The sequence below is a fragment of the Pseudophryne corroboree genome, chromosome 5, assembly GCF_028390025.1.
Source record: "Pseudophryne corroboree isolate aPseCor3 chromosome 5, aPseCor3.hap2, whole genome shotgun sequence".
Classification (NCBI taxonomy): Eukaryota; Metazoa; Chordata; class Amphibia; order Anura; family Myobatrachidae; genus Pseudophryne; species Pseudophryne corroboree.
The window spans coordinates 249,033,039-249,040,719 of record NC_086448.1 but is presented as its reverse complement, the minus strand read 5'-3'; positions in this window follow the sequence as shown (position 1 = coordinate 249,040,719).

Here is a 7,681-nt window from a genome sequence, read left to right as displayed (position 1 = left end):
TGTATTAAATATAAAATATAACAACGTGCTCTCTACTTTAAAAATTGTGTGTATTTCATACCATCATAAGGAAATGTAACCCTAAATTCTCTGACGTCCTAGTGGATGCTGGGAACTCCGTAAGGACCATGGGGAATAGACGGGCTCCGCAGGAGACTGGGCACTCTAAAAGAAAGATTAGGTACTATCTGGTGTGCACTGGCTCCTCCCTCTATGCCCCTCCTCCAGACCTCAGTTAGAATCTGTGCCCGGTCAGAGCTGGGTGCTCCTAGTGGGCTCTCCTGAGCTTGCTAGAAAGAAAGTATTTGTTAGGTTTTTTATTTTCAGTGAGATCTGCTGGCAACAGACTCACTGCTACGAGGGACTGAGGGGAGAGAAGCAAACCTACCTGCGTGCAGCTAGCTTGTGCTTCTTAGGCTACTGGACACCATTAGCTCCAGAGGGTTCGAACACAGGGCCTGACCTCGATCGTCCGTTCCCGGAGCCGCGCCGCCGTCCCCCTTGCAGAGCCAAAAGACAGAAGAGAAGGAGATGAAATCGGCGGCAGAAGACTCCGGTCTTCATTAAGGTAGCGCACAGCACTACAGCTGTGCGCCATTGCTCCCACTGCACACCACACACTCCGGTCACTGTAGGGTGCAGGGCGCTGGGGGGGGGGGGGGCGCCCTGGGCAGCAATAAAATACCTTTTGGCATAAAAATACACATAATACAGTCTGTGACTGTATATGTGTAAAACCCCCGCCATTTTTCAGTCAGAAATTGCAGGGAGAAGCCCGCCGCTGAGGGGGCGGGGCCTTCTTCCTCAGCACACCAGCGCCATTTTTCCTTCACAGTTCCGCTGGAAGCAGCTCCCCAGGCTCTCCCCTGCAGTATTCCTGATACAAGAAGGGTAAAACAGAGAGGGGGGGGGGCACATAAATTTAGGCGCAAATAATATATATTAAGCAGCTATTGGGAAAAATCACTCATTATAGTGTAAATCCCTGTTATATAGCGCTGTGGTGTGTGCTGGCATACTCTCTCTCTGTCTCCCCAAGGGCAGGTAAGTGTGGTGTCGCCCCCGACGGGGCAGACACCGGATTGGATGGATATGTGGAAGGTCTTAACAGACAGTGTCAACTCCTTACATAAAAGGTTCGATGACGCAGCAGCCTTGGGACAGCCGGGATCTCAGCCCGCGCCTGCCCAGGCGTCTCAGAGGCCATCAGGGGCTCATAAACGCCCGCTAGCTCAGATGGTAGACACAGATGTCGACACGGAGTCTGACTCCAGTGTAGATGAGGATGAGACAAATGCACAGTCTACTAAGGCCATCCGATGCATGATTACTGCAATGAAAAATGTATTGCACATTTCTGATATTAACCCGGTTACTACCAAGAAGGGTATTATGTTTGGGGAGAAAAAGCAGCCAGTGACTTTTCCCCCATCTGATGAATTAAATGAATTGTGTGAGGAAGTGTGGAGTTCCCCCGATAAGAAACTAGTGATTTCTAAGAGTTTACTGATGGCGTACCCTTTCCCGCCAACGGATAGGTTACGTTGGGAAACATCCCCTAGGGTGGACAAGGCGCTCACACGCTTATCAAAAAAGGTGGCACTGCCGTCTCAGGATACGGCCGCCTTAAAGGAGCCTGCGGATAGAAAGCAGGAAGCTATCCTGAAGTCTGTGTATACACACTCAGGTACTATACTGAGACCTGCTATTGCTTCAGCATGGATGTGTAGTGCTGCAGCCGCATGGTCTGATACCCTGTCAGACAACATTGATTCCCTCGACAGGGATTCTATTTTGCTAACCATAGAACATATAAAAGACGTCGTCTTATATATGCGGGATGCACAGAGGGACATTTGCCTGCTGGCATCTAGAATTAATGCAAAGTCCATTTCTGCCAGGAGAGTATTATGGACTCGGCAGTGGACAGGTGATGCTGATTCTAAAAGACACATGGAGGTTTTGCCTTATAAGGGTGAGGAATTGTTTGGGGACGGTCTCTCGGACCTCGTATCCACGGCAACAGCCGGGAAGTCAACTTTTTTACCTCAGGTTCCCTCACAGCCTAAGAAAGCACCGTATTATCATGTACAGTCCTTTCTGCCTCAGAAAGGCAAGCAGATCAGAGGCGCATCCTTTCTGCCCAGAGGCAGGGGTAGAGGAAAGAAGCTGCACCAGGCAGCAAGTTCCCAGGAACAAAAATCCTCCCCCGCTTCATCTAAGTCCACCGCATGACGCTGGGGCTCCACAGGCGGAGCCGGGTGCGGTGGGGGCGCGTCTCCAAAACTTCAGCAACCAGTGGGTTCGCTCACAAGTGGATCTCTGGGCTGTACAAATTGTATCTCAGGGATACAAGCTGGAGTTCGAGGCGACTCCCCCTCGCCGTTACCTCAAATCAGCCTTGCCAGCTGCTCCCAGGGAAAGGGAGGTAGTACTGGCGGCAATTCACAAGCTGTACCTCCAGCAGGTGATAATCAAGGTTCCCCTCCTTCAACAGGGACGGGGTTACTATTCCACAATGTTTGTGGTACCGAAACCAGACGGTTCGGTGCGACCCATTCTGAATTTAAAATCCTTGAACACTTATATAAGGAAGTTCAAGTTCAAAATGGAATCGCTCAGGGCGGTTATTGCAAGCCTGGAAGAGGGGGATTTTATGGTGTCGCTGGACATCAAGGATGCTTACTTGCATGTCCCCGTTTACCCACCTCACCAGGAGTACCTCAGGTTTGTGGTACAGGATTGTCATTACCAATTCCAGACGTTGCCGTTTGGTCTGTCCACGGCACCGAGAGTATTTACCAAGGTAATGGCCGAAATGATGATACTCCTTCGGAAGAAGGGAGTTATAATTATCCCGTACTTGGACGATCTCCTTATAAAGGCGAGGTCCAGAGAGCAGTTGTTAGTCAGCGTAGCACTTTCTCGGGAAGTGTTGCAACAGCACGGCTGGATTCTGAATATCCCAAAGTCGCAGCTGATTCCTGCGACGCGTCTGCTCTTCCTGGGCATGATTCTGGACACAGAACAGAAGAAGGTGTTTCTCCCGGTGAAGAAGGCCCAGGAATTGTCATCCCTGGTCAGGGACCTCCTGAAACCAAAACAGGTGTCGGTGCATCACTGCACGCGAGTCCTGGGAAAGATGGTGGCTTCTTACGAAGCAATTCCCTTCGGCAGGTTCCATGCAAGGATCTTTCAGTGGGATCTGTTAGACAAATGGTCCGGATCGCATCTTCAGATGCATCAGTTGATCACCCTGTCCCCAAGGGCCAGGGTGTCTCTGCTGTGGTGGCTGCAGAGTGCTCATCTTCTCGAGGGCCGCAGATTCGGCATACAGGACTGGGTCCTGGTGACCACGGACGCAAGCCTCCGAGGATGGGGGGCAGTCACTCAGGGAAGGAACTTCCAAGGCCAGTGGTCAAGTCAGGAGACTTCACTACACATAAATATCCTGGAACTATGGGCCATTTACAACGCCCTGAGTCAAGCAGAGCCCCTGCTTCAAAACCAACCAGTGCTGATTCGATCAGACAACACCACGGCGGTCGCCCATGTAAACCGCCAGGGCGGCACAAGAAGCAGGATGGCGATGGCAGAAGCCACAAGGATTCTCCGATGGGCGGAAAATCACGTGCTAGCACTGTCAGCAGTGTTCATTCCAGGAGTGGACAACTGGGAAGCAGACTTCCTCAGCAGGCACGACCTCCACCCGGGAGAGTGGGGACTTCATCCAGAAGTCTTCACGCAGATTGTAAACCGTTGGGAACGGCCACAGGTGGACATGATGGCGTCCCGTCTCAACAAAAAGCTAAAAAAATATTGCGCCAGGTCAAGAGACCCTCAGGCGATAGCTGTGGACGCACTAGTGACACCGTGGGTGTACCAGTCGGTTTATGTGTTCCCTCCTCTTCCTCTCATACCCAAGGTACTGAGGATAGTAAGAAAGAGAGGAGTAAGAACTATACTCATCGTTCCGGATTGGCCAAGAAGAACTTGGTACCCAGAACTACAAGAAATTATCTCAGAGGACCCATGGCCTCTGCCTCTAAGACAGGACCTGTTACAGCAGGGGCCCTGTCTGTTCCAAGACTTACCGCAGCTGCGTTTGACGGCATGGTGGTTGAACGCCGGATCCTAACGGAAAAGGGCATTCCAGATGAAGTGATTCCTACGCTGATAAAGGCTAGGAAAGACGAGACAGCACAACATTATCACCGTATATGGCGAAAATATGTTGCTTGGTGTGAGGCCTGGAAGGCCCCTACAGAGGAATTCCAGCTGGGTCGATTCCTGCACTTCCTACAGTCAGGAGTGACTATGGGCCTAAAATTAGGATCCATAAAGGTCCAGATTTCGGCCCTATCTATTTTCTTTCTAAAAGAACTGGCTTCACTGCCTGAAGTTCAGACGTTTGTTAAGAGAGTGCTGCATATTCAGCCCCCATTTGTGCCTCCAGTGGCACCTTGGGATCTTAACGTTGTGTTGGGTTTCCTGAAATCCCACTGGTTTGAGCCACTTAAGACCGTGGAACTAAAATTTCTCACGTGGAAAGTGGTCATGCTATTGGCCTTAGCTTCGGCTAGGCGTGTGTCAGAATTGGCGGCTTTGTCTTGTAAAAGCCCTTATCTGATCTTCCATATGGACAGGGCAGAATTGAGGACTCGTCCCCAATTTCTCCCTAAGGTGGTATCAGCGTTTCATTTAAACCAACCTATTGTGGTGCCTGCGGCTACTCGGGACTTGGAGGACTCCAAGTTACCAGATGTAGTCAGGGCTTTGAAAATCTATGTGGCCAGGACGACTGGAGTCAGGAAAACTGACTCGCTGTTTATCCTGCATGCACCCAACAAGCTGGGTGCTCCTGCTTCAAAGCAAACTATTGCGCGCTGGATCTGTAACACGATTCAGCAAGCTCATACTGCGGCAGGATTGCCGCATCCTAAATCAGTGAAAGCCCATTCCGAGGGGTCTCGGCTTTACAGCTTTGCCGAACTGCTACTTGGTCGGGTTCAAACACATTTGCTAAGTTCTACAAGTTTGATACCCTGGCTGAGGAGGACCTTGCCTTTGCTCATTCGGTGCTGCAGAGTCATCCGCACTCTCCCGCCCGTTTGGGAGCTTTGGTATAATCCCCATGGTCCTTACGGAGTTCCCAGCATCCACTAGGACGTCAGAGAAAATAAGAATTTACTCACCGGTAATTCTATTTCTCGTAGTCCGTAGTGGATGCTGGGCGCCCGTCCCAAGTGCGGACTCTCTGCAATACATGTATATAGTTATTGCTTAACTAAAGGGTTATTGTTATGAGCCATCTGTTACTGAGGCTCAGTTGTTGTTCATACTGTTAACTGGGTATGGTTATCACGAGTTGTACGGTGTGATTGGTGTGGCTGGTATGAGTCTTACCCTGGATTCCAAATCCTTTCCTTGTTGTGTCAGCTCTTCCGGGAACAGTTTCCTTAACTGAGGTCTGGAGGAGGGGCATAGAGGGAGGAGCCAGTGCACACCAGATAGTACCTAATCTTTCTTTTAGAGTGCCCAGTCTCCTGCGGAGCCCGTCTATTCCCCATGGTCCTTACGGAGTTCCCAGCATCCACTACGGACTACGAGAAATAGAATTACCGGTGAGTAAATTCTTATTATTAAACACTGAGGTTTATGCCACGCTATTTTTATGCCTGGCAACCATTCAATTTAACAGGTTATTTCTTTACAATCACACACTTAGGATATACAGTGTTGCATATATATACAAATCTTCTCTCTTTGTCGATATATACACAGGGACAGTGTCTCCCAGTAGCCATTTTTAGTGTTATAGGAATGTGCACATTTAAACACGATCAGTGATCGTCAATGGCAGTTTATATGTCCTGTATAGGCACAATATAATATCATACGGCACGGGTTATAATCACTGCTGATTTGTGTTATACATCACAGACCCATATATATAGGCCATGCATAAATAAGTGGGTTGCATGTACCCTATATATTTATAGGGCATTTTTGCACATTAAAAGATCTTTGAAGAACGATATATCATAAGCACTGAGAATGTACAGACAGTGCTATTGTGAGACACGGATTTGATACAATCTAATCTAGTGCGGCATAATTATCAATCATTGTGCATCTATATGATACAGTAAATACTAATCTACCCTCTTTATATATATATCGTTAACAGGATTTATAGATATCCTATGCTGTTGTGATTTATTAAATAATCATATTTCAATACAGTGTAATAAGGCAGCATATTACCCAAGATTGATACTATATATAGGATATCCATTGGGGTGTGGTTAGTTTTATCGACAGTATCTAGGTCGACAATGTTTAGGTCGACCATTATAGGTCGACAGTCACTAGGTCGACATGGATGGAAGGTCGACAGGGTTTCTATGTCGACATGTGCTAGGTCGACAGGTCTAAAGGTCGACATGAGGATATTTTTTTTGTGTCGTTTTCTTCGTAAAGTGACCGGGATCCCAAATTAGTGCACCGCGTCCCCTCGCATGGCTCGCTTCGCTCGCCATGCTTCGGGCATGGTGCCTTCGCTCCGCTACCGCTTCGCTCGGCACACTTTACCGTTCCAATAGTAGTCCACGTGGATCGTTAAGTATGAAAAAATCCAAACAAAAAAAAAAAGTGAAAAACTCATGTCGACCTTTAGACCTGTCGACCTAGCACATGTCGACCTAGAAACCCTGTCGACCTTCCATCCATGTCGACCTAATGACTGTCGACCTATAGTGGTCGACCTAGACACTGTCGATCTTCAGACCGGATCCCATCCATTGATGTATTTGCACACTACTTTACAAATGCTATTGTAGCCAGAAATTTCCCTTATTAGCTCTCTCTACCACATGGTGATTTGTATCTAAATGCGTGAATCATATATTTAGCAACAGTGTTTCTTCTAGTTTCAATCACAACACTAAGTAACATTCTACTCACCACTGTTGCAATGTAACAACTTGTGATTCAAACAGCCAAATAATATATCTCCCTCTGTGGCATATGATTTAAGCCCCAGTTAATACATGAAGTACAGATCTCTATTATAATTAGCACCGATACAGTGCTGCATAAATACATGCACATTCATGTACATTTGGAATAATTCTTAAGGACATATATTAAGGGTTTGACACATCAGCGTTGTTTTTCATCTTTATTCACAATTTGTTAATTTCTGTCACAAACTTATTCATTTTTGTTAGATTTTAATATTTCGCTCTATTATTAATAAAGGACATGTCTCAGTCCCTCAAACAATAATAATTCTCAGTACTAATCTTAGTTAATGGGCATTTGAGCCTTTATTTGACATTGCAGTGTGGACATACACTTTTTGAAAATAATACAGTAAAACTTGCTGGTTGGGTTGAGTGCACCTTAAATTGTACCTGGTTTCTTTTTCTCCTTCCCCTCCCTTCGGGGAATTGATTTTATATCCTTGTTTAAACCAGTTGGTAGCACCTTATGAGCCTTTATCCCTATGGCTCATATATACACATGAGATTTTATAATAAGGGTTGAAATACACATCATGTAAGGCACCCCAACCTTGTAACATAAACTGAATTAATTTATCTTGGTGCGGGTTACTTTTCTGATTTGGTGTGAGCTTTATGCTTGACCAATATCAGATAAAAAAATAAAAAAATAA